The sequence below is a fragment of the Bubalus kerabau genome, chromosome 2 (assembly GCF_029407905.1).
Source record: "Bubalus kerabau isolate K-KA32 ecotype Philippines breed swamp buffalo chromosome 2, PCC_UOA_SB_1v2, whole genome shotgun sequence".
Taxonomy (NCBI): Eukaryota; Metazoa; Chordata; class Mammalia; order Artiodactyla; family Bovidae; genus Bubalus; species Bubalus kerabau.
The window spans coordinates 65777398-65791642 of NC_073625.1; the positions used below are offsets into that span (position 1 = coordinate 65777398).

General features: G+C 38.4%; 1 protein-coding gene across 2 annotated transcripts in view; it reads right to left on the reverse strand.

The window, feature by feature from the left end:
- CXADR (CXADR Ig-like cell adhesion molecule) overlaps positions 1-14245 on the reverse strand; it is a 65430-nt gene that overhangs the window by 1304 nt on the left and 49881 nt on the right. The gene's annotated exons all lie outside the window — the stretch shown is intronic.

Sequence of the window (14245 nt, forward strand, 5' to 3'; positions counted from 1 at the left end):
CCCAGGTGGATTCTTCACCAGCTGAGCCACAAGGGAAGCCCAAGAATACCGGAGTGGGTAGCCTATCCCTTCTCCAGTGGATCTTCCCAACCCCGGAATCGGAACCAGGCACGATCTCCTGCATTGCAGGCGGATTGTATACCAACTGAGCTATCAGGGAAGCCCCTTACCGACTGAGCTATGGTATTATTCTCGTAGTTTAGACTGGATTTCAATGAAAATCACTTTATCAAATTATTGGCCACAAGAGGGCATCAGATGTTCTTTTTCCAACTTCCAAACTAAAGGTTGTAATTATAAATAATCTCCCTTCGCCAAGGAAAAGTATTCGTGGTTATAGTTTAAATCACTCTTTTTCTTAGACATCTACATACAGAAATTACTACTTGTAATGGAGAATGTTAAGTATGCCAAAGTTGTTATTATATACATTGCTTTACTGGAATCATTTTTGCTAATTAAAAAAAAAATGTATAGTTCATTTAGGAAAATAAAAGTACCTAAAAGCACAAAGAAAAAGATGATCAAAATTAACTATAATAGTTCCAGCTGAGATAACTACTTTATCTAGCAAAGTATTTTATCTAGTAGCTGAGTTACTATTTTAGTGGATGGGGATATTTAAAAGAGGGAGCTTTTACTTTATAAACTTCTGTTTTGTTGTTATGAAATATACTCATTTTATGGTCTCACAGTTTGAAAATGTGGAACATTTTCTTACGTAATTGATTTTTTTCCTAAAACATGATTTTTAATATTTTCATGGTATTCATATTTATGTACCTTAATTGATTTAACCAGTCTTTATAATTAGCTATTAAGCTACTTATCTCTTTTTTCCCCCTCTAGGTTTATTTTTATTTATTTGTCCATAATTGTTTATTGAAGCTTTTTTAATATAAATTTATTTTAATTGGACGCTAATTACTTTACAATATTGTGTTGTAAGCTACTGATCTCTACAGGAAATTTTTTTTTAGCCACATTATTTAAATATATATCTCCTTTGTTGGAGGTGGTTGCAGGCAGGGAGGTATTCCTTTGAAGTCCAGAAATAAATGAGCAAATTTGTTTCAGAGCTGCCAGTTTAATTTACATACAGAAAGTCTATAGATGATAAATTTCTTAAGAGTCAAGTTAATCTGTAAAATTTCAACAGAAAAATAGGACTGTTGCACTAAATTCAATGAAAAAAAGTTTTGTTTTTGAATCTTATCATCAAACACATATAAAGACATGAAATAAAATTTACTGATTAAAAATAAAAGTATTTAAAATTTATAAACTTTGTCTAAAGTGACTGGAACATGACAAATGTAAACTTAAATTTTTTCACCTGAGTTAAAGTGAAATATTTCATGTTTCCTAATATTGCCAATGTTAATACAGACCATATTTAAAGTCAGATATTGATAGCTGATAACATCAAATTATTTCGTAAATAATTCTGAAAAGACAGCTTGTGGATGTTCGATAGTCACTTTGAAATCTGGACAGAAAAAACTAAAATGCAAGCTCTCTTACAGGGATTTGGCATGCAGATTTACTGTAAAATTACCCTCCCTAGCATGATTAGGATTGCCAATCAAAAAGTTTAGGTGGGAAACCATTACAAATGATCTACCCAATAAACATTTTAAATATTTAAAATGTAGCAATATACAGTCAGTCATCTAATATCAGGACTTCCTGGTGGTCCAGTGGTTGAGAATCTGCCTTACAATTCAGGGGAAGAGGATTTGATCCCTGGTTGGGGAACTAAGATCTCATATGCATGCCACAACTAAACCAGTGCACAACAATTAGAGAAGCCCACACAGCCAAAAGAATAGAATTAGGAGACCTGAATTTCATTTCTGCTTGCTTTGGTAAATCCAAACCTTTCTGAATCTTGATATTTTCATAAAATGATGTTTGTTGTTTAGTTGCTAAGTCATGTCTAATTCCTTGTGACCCCATGGACTGTAGCCCACCAGGCTCCTCTGTCCATGGAATTTTCCAGGCAGGAATACTGGAGCGAGTTGGCTTTTCCTATTCTAGGGGATATTCCAGACCCAGAGATCGAACCTGAGTCTCCTGCATTGTCAGGTGGATTCTTTACCACTGAGCCACCAGGGAAGCTCTCACAAAATGATACTGAATTAGATAACATAGCCCAAGGATATCTTGGGGGTTGTTTGACTTATCAAATTTAACTGCTATTTGAATTTTCTTCACTTAACTATATTACAAATCTTTTGCCCATAATATTGTGAAAATTAAAATGCTACAAAATCACACACCAAAAAATCAAACCTACAAAAACATGTGTTCATCAAGTTCTGTTGGCTACTATCCAGTGTCTTGGATGTAACAGACTGTATCTTTAAGTTGGCAAGGCACAGATTACATTTCCTTTCATGTAATTATCTTGCTTTGTGTTCTTTTGTTTCTGTGAACATATAAATCATCTTCCCCCTTATCGGGAGGTCAAAAGGCTGGTGGAGACTGATGGAGGGCTGATTGTCCAAAAGGTTTCAAATCATTGGCACAGTAGGCCTCTGCACGGTGTCAGTTTCCACGGTTTCACTTACTTGCAGTCAACCACGATCCAAACATTTTTCCATTTAATATTACTGTTATGAATAAACAGTTCATAAGTTTTAAACTACACAGTTCTGGGCAGTGTGATGAAATATTGCGCCATGCTGTTCATCCTGCCTGGGACATGAAGCATCCTTTTGTCCTGTGTACCCCACCTGCTAGTCACTTAGTGACCCTCTCAGTCATCAGATGAACATTCATGTCCCGGTAACCCTTTGTGTTACTTCATGATGGCTCTAACAGGTGTAGCGATAATTGTAATATGCCCAAGAAAAGCCATAAAGTGCTTCCTTTAAGTGAAAATGTAAAACTTACTTAATAAGAAAAAACTGAGGTTGCTAACATCTACAGGAAGAATAAATCTTTCATCCGTAAATTGTGAAAAAGGAAGAAAAATGTGCTGGTTTTGCTATAACACTTCAAACTGCCAAGTTACAGCCACTGAGAGGGGCAGGTATTTATTAAATGGAAAAGGCATTAAATATGTACAATAAGATTTTTGAGAGGGATTACATTCACATAAATTTTATTATAGCATATTGTTGTAATTGTTCTACTTTATTATTAGTTATGTTATTAATCTCTTACTTTGCCTATTTATAAATGAAACAGTAACACAGGTATGTATGTATAGGAAAAACACAGTAAACATAGGGTTCAGTATTATCTGCAGATCCAGGTGTCCAAGGGGGTCTTGGACTGTATGCCCAGGGGTAAGGGGGGACTACTGGATCTTCACCATCACAGTCTCCTCTCAGAATTGCAAGGTCACTGTACTGGTTTCCAGAAATGTTCTCACTGTTGACAGTTCTGGGACGCCATGAGGAAAAACGTCCTACTTAGCAACATATAAAGAACACAGTGCCAGGAGCCAACGTGACAGTTGACCTAACGTGACCAACACATCTTTTTCAAGTGCAAGATAACTCATGTTCACCATCGGTAGTTTGTGCTAATTCCATAAAACTGCTCTGGGCAAAACCTCCATAAACTTGAAGAAACCAAGGATAAATAAACCAAGAAATACACAATGATGGGTACACTTGTGGCAATGAATTGATATGAACATAGAACTGCTCCAATTATCATCAACAAAGTTTGAGTGCATGTGCTTAATCACTCAGTGGTATCCAACTCTTTGTGATACCATGGTCTGTAGCTCACCAGTTCCTCTGTCCCTGGGATTTTCCAGGCAAGAATACTGGAGTGGGTTGCCATTTCCTACTCCATCAACAAAGTTTAACTGAGAATCTACTATGTGTTGATCATGTAGATGTAAACATGATCTGTCTTTGAGAAGTGTGACATCTGCTTACAGAGAGGAGACAGGTGAAGACGGAACCCTCAGTTTCCTCGGAGGGTACAATCTCAAGAAGGAAAAAATTAGGAGGAGAGCTTAGAAAGGATTGGGATTACATGGTCAGAAAAGGATAAGACCATATGCAGAATGAAAGAAAAAGAGTAACCTGGTAAAAGGAACAAAAAAGTGCATTTCGTATCACAAAGGGCTATTTTTTGTAATATTTAAGAGCTCCCGCTCAGACAGTAAAGAATCTGCCTGCAATGTGGGAGACTTGGGTTCCATCCCTGGGTTGGAGAAGGGAATAGCAACCCACTCCTGTATTCTTGCCTGGAGAATCCCATGGCCAGAAGATCCTGGCGGGCTACAATCCATGGGGTCACAAAGAGTCGGACATGACTGAGTGACTAACACACACAATACACACACCAAATAAGCAGAATTGTGATATAAAAGAAACATGGGCAAAGCATATGAACATAGTTCTCAAAACCACAAATGGTTTTTAAACATAGGAAAATATGCTCAATTAACTACACAGAAATAGAATTTTAAGCCATGACAAAATTTTCTTCTCAGAGATGAGGAAAGATAAAAAATGCTGGATAAGAGTATTGGTGAGGAACTGGAAGGAGATAAGTAAAGCACTCTTATCTGTTGCAAGCATAAGCTGTTACACTAATTAAAGAAGATATTGTAATGACAGCTTATCAAAATAGGCTTTACTCATACCTCTCCCTTCTGGAAGTTTAAAGTTTAATTTGCACATAAGAAAACTGATATATAGACAACTACCACTTATAATTTTACTCATTGTATCAAAAAGATGGGACCAACTTAAGTGGCCAATTGGAGACTGGGTAAGTAAGTTACAGTGTAGCACTCTGAAGTAATATTATACAGTTTTGAAAATAAGATTATTTTAGATAGATATATCGGAGAAGGCAATGGCACCCCACTCCAGTACTCTTGCCTGGAAAATCCCATGGATGGAGGAGCCTAGTAGGCTCCAGTCCATGGGGTCACTAAGAGTTGGGCACGACTGAGTGACTTCACTTTCACTTTTCACTTTCATGCATTGGAGAAGGAAATGGCAACCCACTCCAGTGTTCTTGCCTGGAGAATCCCAGGGACAGAGGACCCTAGTGGGCTGCCATCTATGGGGTCGCACAGAGTCGGACACAACTGAAGTGACTTAGCAGCAGCAGCAGATAGATATATTAATGATAGATAATAGATAAATAGACATAGGATGGTCTGAGAGGATTTGTTAAATTAAAAAAATAAGTGTGCATAAAACATTATTTAAAAAAAAACCACATATGTGGAGTTTCCTTGGTGACTCTGGTAAAGATCAGCCTGCAGTGCAGGAGACCTGGGTTTGATCCCTGGGTCAGGAAGATCCCCTGGAGGAGGAAATGGTAACACACTCCAGTATTCTTGCCTGGAGAATTTCAGGGACAGAGGAACCTGGCAGGCTTCGGTCCATGGGGTCGGAAAGAGTCAGACACAACTGAGCAAATGAACACACAATATACATGTACATATATGCAGGCATAAGCATAGAGTAAATGTTGCAGTGGAGAGCTAGCTGTGAAAGTTTAAAGGTAGGCAGAGTGTGGACTTTAAGTTAGATATTGTCCAGGAAAACTTTCGAGCAAGGGAGTGTACTGAAGTGTTTTAAGAAGATTAACTTTGAATCGGAGAGTTTTAATCAACTTTTGTCTGAACAAAGGTTAACTATAGAGAAATGGTCATCTACTCACTTCAAATATCAGATAGATTATTTCTATCTAAAGCAGTCAAAAATCATTGGAAGGACTTATGCTGAAAGCTCCAATATTTTGGCCACCTGATGCAAAGAGCCAACTCATTAGAAAAGACTCTGATGCTGGGAAAGATTGAGGGCAAGAGCAGGGGGAAGACAGAGCATGAGATGGTTGGATGGCATCACTGACTCGATGGACATGAGTTTGAGCAACCTCCAGGAGTTGGTGAAGGACAGGGAAGCCTGGTGTGCTGCAGTCCACGGGGTTGCAAAGAGTTGGACATAACTTAGTGACTGAGCAATAAGCACCTCTTCAGGTCTTCCTGAGGTTAGATGCTTCCAGTTCTCACCAAGCAAGTAGTAAATGAATGGAAAAGGATATTTCTTTTTATAAAAGCAACAGAGCTGAAACAAATCATACGAGCACGCTTTCACTGAATACTTAATTTTAGTCAGCTCTAGTACCAGATGCTAAACAGGCTAGGCATAACACATTCATGGTCGAAACCACATCTGCTCTCTCAGGATTATCTGAGGTCCCTTTTCTGTGTGTGTTAGCCTCCTCCTTCTCCCATTCTTCAACCAAAACTTTCTAATTTCATCTCCTTCCTCAGTCCTCTTACCACCTAGCCACCCACCCCCAACCCTCCCAGAGTATGACCTCACCTTTACTTCCTGGAGAAAAGTGAGACTATCTAATTATATTCCATCCACAGTCACAATCCCATTAAATCTGCCCCCAACCTCACTGACTTTTCCCCTCAATCTCAGAAGACGTTCTCTTTGATTTCGTCAACTCAATCCTACCCACATTCCGTTTTGACCCCTTCCTCTTTCCAGACTCCTTTTCCGCAGCCTCACAAAGTAGCTAACCTTTACCCAACTCTAGTTACTGTTTCCTCTGCCTTCCTCCTTCCCTTCATGGCCAAGAATATTGAAAGAACAGTCTAATATAGCTTTCAAGTTGCATCTTATGAATCAGACATCTCAAGAGCTGGTGGGGATATCGTGGGAAGAGAAACAAGAACAGTTTGGACTTGGTAGGATTTAATCTGAGTGGGGTGTGTTTTGAATGTTAACTATGTTTCTAGATCCTCCTCAGCTCTCATGCATGCTTCAACCCATAGAACTAAGGGTTGGGACAAGCATTCCACCAGAACTGGTCCGTCATTATGAATGACTTCATTCCCAGAATGGTTTCTGTTTCAGTCTGCTGTGCTCCAGAGGGCTGACTCAGGTCCTCTTCTCATCCCACACAACTCTCTCCTAAGTGATTCCACCCCCCCACACCTTTTTTTTTCTTTCAGATTTAATGTATATATATATGCCTTTGGCTTAAAAAGGCCAGAACTTCACTTTTTCACCTTAAAAAGGCCAAAACTTTCACTTTTTCAGGTTCCTCAAATTGTGCTTTGCATTCACAAAAAGAAGCTTGTGAAATAATCTAGTTTAGTTGTATAAGAAACAACAGTACTTTCACTTAAATCCCACAACTTAACTTGCCCTAACAACCCACTGTTCTAATACTTAGGCTCTGAAATACCTCAAAGAATGGGGAAGACTCTAGGAATGCTAATCAAATTACATATAACCAAAAAATCAGAAGCAACTTCTAGGTCCAAAAGTCAGGAAAAAAAGGAATTATAGAGGATCATCTTAATGAGACATCATGCAGCTATTAAAATGGATATATATATATATACTTTTAACAACAGCAATACGTGAACCATGAACTTCCAGATGTTCAAGCTGGTTTTAGAAAAGGCAGAGGAACCAGACATCAAATTGCCAACATCCGCTGGATCATGGAAAAAGCAAGAGAGTTCCAGAAAAACATCTATTTCTGGTTTATTGACTATGCCAAAGCCTTTGACTGTGTGGATCACAATAAACTGTGGAAAATTCTGAAAGAGATGGGAATACCAGACCACCTGACCTGCTTCTTGAGAAACCTATATTCAGGTCAGGAGGCAACAGTTAGAACTGGACATGGAACAACAGACTGGTTCCAAATAGGAAAAGGTTCCAAAAGGCTGTATATTGTCACCCTGCTTATTTAACTTCTATGCAGAGTACATCATGAGAAACGCTGGGCTGGAAGAAGCACAAGCTGGAATCAAGACTGCTGGGAGAAATATCAATCACCTGAGATATGCAGATGACACCACCCTTACGGCAGCAAGTGAAGAGAAACTAAAAAGCCTCTTGATGAAAGTGAAAGAGGAGAGTGAAAAAGTTGGCTTAAAGCTCAACATTCAGAAAATGAAGATCATGGCATCTGGTCCCATCACTTCATGGCAAATAGATGGGGAAACAGTGGAAACAGTGTCAGACTTTATTTTTGGGGGCTCCAAAATCACTGCAGATGGTGACTGCAGCTGTGAAATTAAAAGATGCTTACTCCTTGGAAGAAAAGTTATGACCAACCTAGATAGCATATTCAAAAGCAGAGACATTACTTTGCCAACAAAGGTCCGTCTAGTCAAGGCTATGGTTTTTCCAGTGGTCATGCATGGATGTGACAGTTGGACTGTGAAGAAAGCTGAGTGCCGAAGAATTGATGCTTTTGAACTGTGGTGCTGGAGAAGTCTCTTGAGAGTCCCTTGGACTGAAGGGAGATCCAACTAGTCCATTCTAGAGGAGATCAGCCCCGGGTGTTCTTTGGAAGGAATGATGCTAAAGCTGAAACTCCAGTACTTTGGCCACCTCATGTGAAGAGTTGACTCACTGGAAAAAGACTCTGATGCCGGGAGGGATTGGGGGCAGGAGGAGAAGGGGACGACAGAGGATGAGATGGCTGGATGGCATCACCGACTCGATGGACGTGAGTTTGAGTGAACTCCGGGAGTTGGTGATGGACAGGGAGGCCTGGCGTGCTGTGATTCATGGGGTTGCAGAGAGTCGGACTTGACTGGGCGACTGAACTGAACTGAAGATATACAAATATGATAGAATATCATGTAGGAGAAAGAAATCAAATAGAGGACGTTTACTTTAATAGGGATATTAAATATACTAGAAGAGAAATAGAACAGAAAGGTCTTTGGTAGTGATGTCATTTAGGTGAAATTATTTTACAACTCATTTACTGTTGTTACCATGCTATCTTAATAAGGAAAGAGTTTTTCAAAATATTCCACCATTCAAGTCAGATGAAATCAAATTTAGAAGGTGTAATGAGTTAAACCAATTTTGGAACTGACACGTCTTCACTACTTTCCATACTGGTAAATATTCCTATGAAACACATGGGACAACTCACGCATTGTAGTAGTACTGATGCATGTTCTAGACTTTTAGGAATAACCTAAACATAAAGGAAATTTAATTATATGTAAATATATTGGTGTTGCTCTTCATGGAACAGTGTCAGAAAAAATGAATACAGACATTTCCTTTCTTCATGCCAAGTACTACATCACCATGACTCCATACATGTCAAAGGCAGGGTAATGGCAGATCTTGCTGTCCAAACTGAGACATTTTCTAGAGCAAAACATCTCTTGCTTGTATGTATTGACAGTGAGATAACAGGCAAAGACAGAACTGTCTTGGGGAAAGGGATACAGTCACCCAATCCCAAAAGGTATGAGGCAAATACTGTTATTACAACACAGTAATAATCGTAATGACAGCAACCAATGCTTACAGAGCACCGATGTGCTAGCCTAAGTGCCTCAGATGGACTAATCATTTTCAGAAAAATTCCACAAAGTTGGTCCTATTATTGTAGTGTTAAGGAAAAGGAGAATACAGGTAAAGTGTTTTGTCTAAGGTTACCCAGATAGAACCAAGCAAGTTGTCTTCCAAACTCATCTTATAGTGTTACCCTGTCTGAAGGCCCCACCCCCACCCCACACCTACACTGACTGCCTGTAATACCAAATAAAATGTGTTCACTAGATGGATCCGTCTTGGGTACTTTTCTCTCCAACTAAAGCAGCAATCCCCTAAAAAATAAAAATCCAAAATTGAGGAACAGAAACTCTTCAAAATACCAGAAAAACCTTCTCAACAGGAACAGAAAGATGCTTTGAAACAGCTCTTCCAAAGTTCCCAGGAATACTAGCTCTCCACCGGCTGACAGGGACTCCCACAATATCAAACCTTTCACACACATACACTTTTCCCCCCTTCATTTTCTTTCTAGTTCCATAAGTGAAGTGCCTGGTCTGGTCACTCATTGTCCCCTACATCACTTCCTGAGTAACCTCCAAAGTTTTCACACGCATGACTTCCATTTCAGCCCACCCCTCACACTCTAGATCCACATATCCATGTATCCATCCAACACTTCATTAATACACGTAACAAACTTCTCAAACTCAACATGTTAAAAACTGATCTCCTTAGCTTAACTTTCAAACACTCAAAGAGTCAGGGCTCCAATCCCCACCTTTATTATTTCTCTGTCATGATCTATTCTTGTCTTCATGCTTATGACTGCCACACTTGTATCTCTGGCCCTGAGTTTTCTATTTAGATCCAGGTTCAGGATTCACCTGCCTACTATCATCCTGCATAGATTCCAATGAATTCTAATAGAAACAGGATTCAATGTTTTCATTTCCCACTCAATATTCCCTCATACCCCTATGGCCAATCCATTTACTATTAGTTTTTTTAAATAAGTATTAAAAATACAGACATGTATCTCTATAAGTGTAAAGTATTTCTAGAAGGATAAATAAGAAGCTGATCATACTTCTCACTACATGCTCTTATACCTTATGAATTTTATACCCCATTAATGAACTACTTATTTAAAAAATTAACAAAAAATTCTGTTATGTTTCTTGAAGGAAACTGAGGACAGGAACTGAAAAATGTGAATGAGAAGGTGATTTACATTTCACTCTATATCACGTGCACTATCTATCTGAAACATTAAAAAAGAAAAAAAGCTGTTCATTTCACAAAAAAACTGTATTAGCAACTTGAAATACAGAACTTTAAAAATCGATTTCCCTGGAAAAATAGTTTCACCTTGTCAGCAAGATTCATAAGAAAACAACCCATAATCATTTCATCAATCTCTTTCACCTGACAAGCAGATGTGAGGTTAATAGTGTATTATGGTCATTCCATCTCTGAAATAAAGATAGTATACTCCTGGGTTAAGAATGGGGGAGACCGAAAACTATGAAAAAACTATATTGGCATAGTTACTTAGGTGCTGATATTTTTTTAGCATACCACTACCAACTAAGAAAAAAAGGAAAACTTTCTGGGAATGTATTCTGTCCAACTTCCACTATTTTATTAGTTCTACTTCACAATTTCCAATCATCATTACTGTTATGGGTAGAATTGTGTGCTCCCAAATTCGTATGTTGCTGTTCTAATCTCCAGTACCTGAGAATGTTACCTTATTTGAAAATAGGGTTGTTGAAGACACAATTAGTTCAAATAAGGTCATTAGGGTTGGGTCTTCATCCAATGACTGGTGTCCTTACAAAAAGGGAAATCTAGGGCACAGTGACAGACACACAGAGGAACGGTGATCTGAAGTGACCCAGAGAGAAGACAGCCAACCACAAGCCACGGAGAGAGGGCTTCCCTCACGGCAATCAGAAGGAACCAACCTCCTCCACCAAGAAAGCTATGAGAACTAAGAAAGAAACTCACCAAAGTTTTAGGATGCAAGATTAATGTACAGAATTGTGTTGCTTTTCTATACTCTAATAATGAACTATCACAAAGAGAATTTAGGAAAAAGAATCCCATTTACCACTGTATCAAAAAGAATAAAATACCTGGAAATAAACTTAACCAAGGCGATGAAAGACCTATAGTCTGAAACTATAAGACAATGATGAAAGAAACTGAAAACACAACTAAACGAAAAGAAATTCCATGTTCATGGATTGGAGAAATATTGTTAAAATGTCCATATTACCCAAGGCAATCTATCAATGCAACGCAATCCCTATCAAAATACCCATGACATTTAAAAAAAATTTTATATTTTTCAATTGAAGGATAATTTCACACATGACATTTTTTACAGAACTAGAACAAAAATCCTATAATTTATTTGGAACCACAAAAGATCCCCAATAGCCAAAGCAACCTTGAGGCTAAAGAACAAAGCTGAAGAAATCATGCTCACTGACTTCAGACTATACTACAAAGCTATGATAATCAAAACAATATGGTACTGGCACAAAAACAGATAAGTGGAACAGGATAGAACACCCAGAATAAGCCCACATACCTATGGCCAATTAATCTATGACAAAGGCAGCAAGAACACACAATGGAGAAAAGACAGTCTCTTCAGTAAGCAGTGCTGGGAAAACTGGACTGCTACATGTAAAAGAATGAAATTAGATCATTTTCTCATACCATACAGAAAACTAAACTAAAAATGAATTAGAGACCTAAATATAAGACCAGAAACCATTAAACTCCTAAAGGAAAGCAACCATTAAACTCCTAAAAGAAAGGGAAAATACTCTTTGAAACAAATTGTAATATTTTGTTGGATCTGTCTCCTAACACAAAGGAAACAAAAGCAAAAACAAGCAACTGGGACCTAATTGAAAAGCTCTTGCACAGCAAAGGAAACTGTTGACAAAACAAAAAGACATCTTACTAAAAGAGAAGTGTGCAAACAATAAGATGGGTAAGGGTTTAATATCCAAAGTATACAAAATGTTCATGCAACTCAGTATCAAACAGACAAACAAGCTGATTAAAAATGGGCAGGCAGTGGGAATTTGGTGGATGACTTGGGGAACCCAAACAGGGGCTAACAACCTAGAAGGGTGGGGTGGGGAGGGACATGGGAGGGAAGTTCAAGAGGGAGGGGATATATATATATACTTTTGGTTGATTCATGTTGATGTTTGGCAGAAACCAACAAAATTTTGTAAATTAATTTTCAATTAAAAATAAATATTTTTTTTAAATGGGTAGAAAACCTAAATAGATACTTTTTTAAAGACATACGAATGGCCAAAAGGTACACATGATATGATGGTCATCATTAATCATCAAAAATGCAAATCAAAACCACAACATTACCTCACACCTGTCAGAATGGCTATCACTGAAAAGTTACAAATCAATGTTGCTGAGAATGTGGAGAAGACAGAACCCTTGTACACTGCTGATGGGAATGTAAATTGATACAGCTACTAATGAAAATATTTAGCTACTATGGAAAAGGCTGTACATTGTCACCCTGCTTATTTAACTTATATGCAGAGTACATCATATGAAATGCCAGGCTTGACGAAGAACAAGCTGGAATCAAGACTGCTGAAAGAAATATTAATAATCTCAGATATGCAGATGACACCACCCTTATGGCAGAAAGCAAAGAGGAACTAAAGAGCCTCTCCATGAAAGTGAAAGAGGAGTGAAAAGGCTAGCTGAAAACTCAACATTCAAAAAACAAAGATCATGGCATCCAGTCCTATCACTTCATGGCAAATAGATAGGGAAACAATGGAAACAGTGACAGACTTTATTTTCTTGGGCTCCAAAATCATTGCAGATGGTGACTGCAGCCAAGAAATTAAAGATGCTTGCTCCTTAGAAGAAAAGCTGTGGCAAACCTAGACAGCATATTAAAAAGCAGAGACCTTACTTTGCCAACAAAGGTCCGTCTAGTCAAAGCTATGGTTTTTCCAGTAGTCATGTATGGAAGTGAGAGTTGGACTATAAAGAAAGCTGAGCTCTGAAGAATTGATGCTTTTGAATTGTGGTGTTGGAGGAGAAACTTGAGAGTCCCTTGCACTTCAAGGAGATCAGTCAATTCTAAAGGAAATCAACCCTGAATATTCATTGCAAGGACTGATGCTGACGCTGAAGCTCCAAAACTTGGGCCACCTGATGCAAAGAAACAACCCATTGGAAAAGACCCTGATGCTGGGAAAGATTGAAGGCAGGAGAAGGGGACGACAGAGGATGAGATGATTGGACGGCATTACCGACTCGATGGACATGAGCTTAAGCAAGCTCTGGGACTTAATGATGGACAGGGAAGCCTGGCATGCTGCAGTCCACAGGGTCACAAAGAGTCGGACAAGACAGAGTGACTGAACTGACTGACTGACTATCGAGAATAGTATGGAAGTCTTTCAAAAACTAAAAATTGAATTGCCATGTGATCCAACAATTCCATTCCTGGGTATACAGTCAAACAAAATGAAAACACAAATTTGAAAAGACAAGTATACTCTAATGTTCATTAACAGCACTATTACAATAGCCAAGACATGGAAGCAACCCAAGTGCCCATCAACAGATGATTGATTAAGATGTGGAGAAGGAAATGGCAACCTGCTCAAGTATTCTTGTCTGGGAAATCCCATGGACAGAGGAGCCTGGTGGGCTACAGTCTATGCGGTTGGAAAGAGTGGGATATGACTAACCCACCACCATATATATATATCTATATCCATATATATATATTTCATATATTTATATATATATATAAAACCTCATATATATATATAAAATGGAATACTGCTCATCCATTAAAAAGAATGAAATTCTGCCATTTGTAGCAATGTGGGTGGACCTGGAGAATATTATACTTGGTGAATTAAGTCAGAGAAAGACCACTACTGTATGATATCACT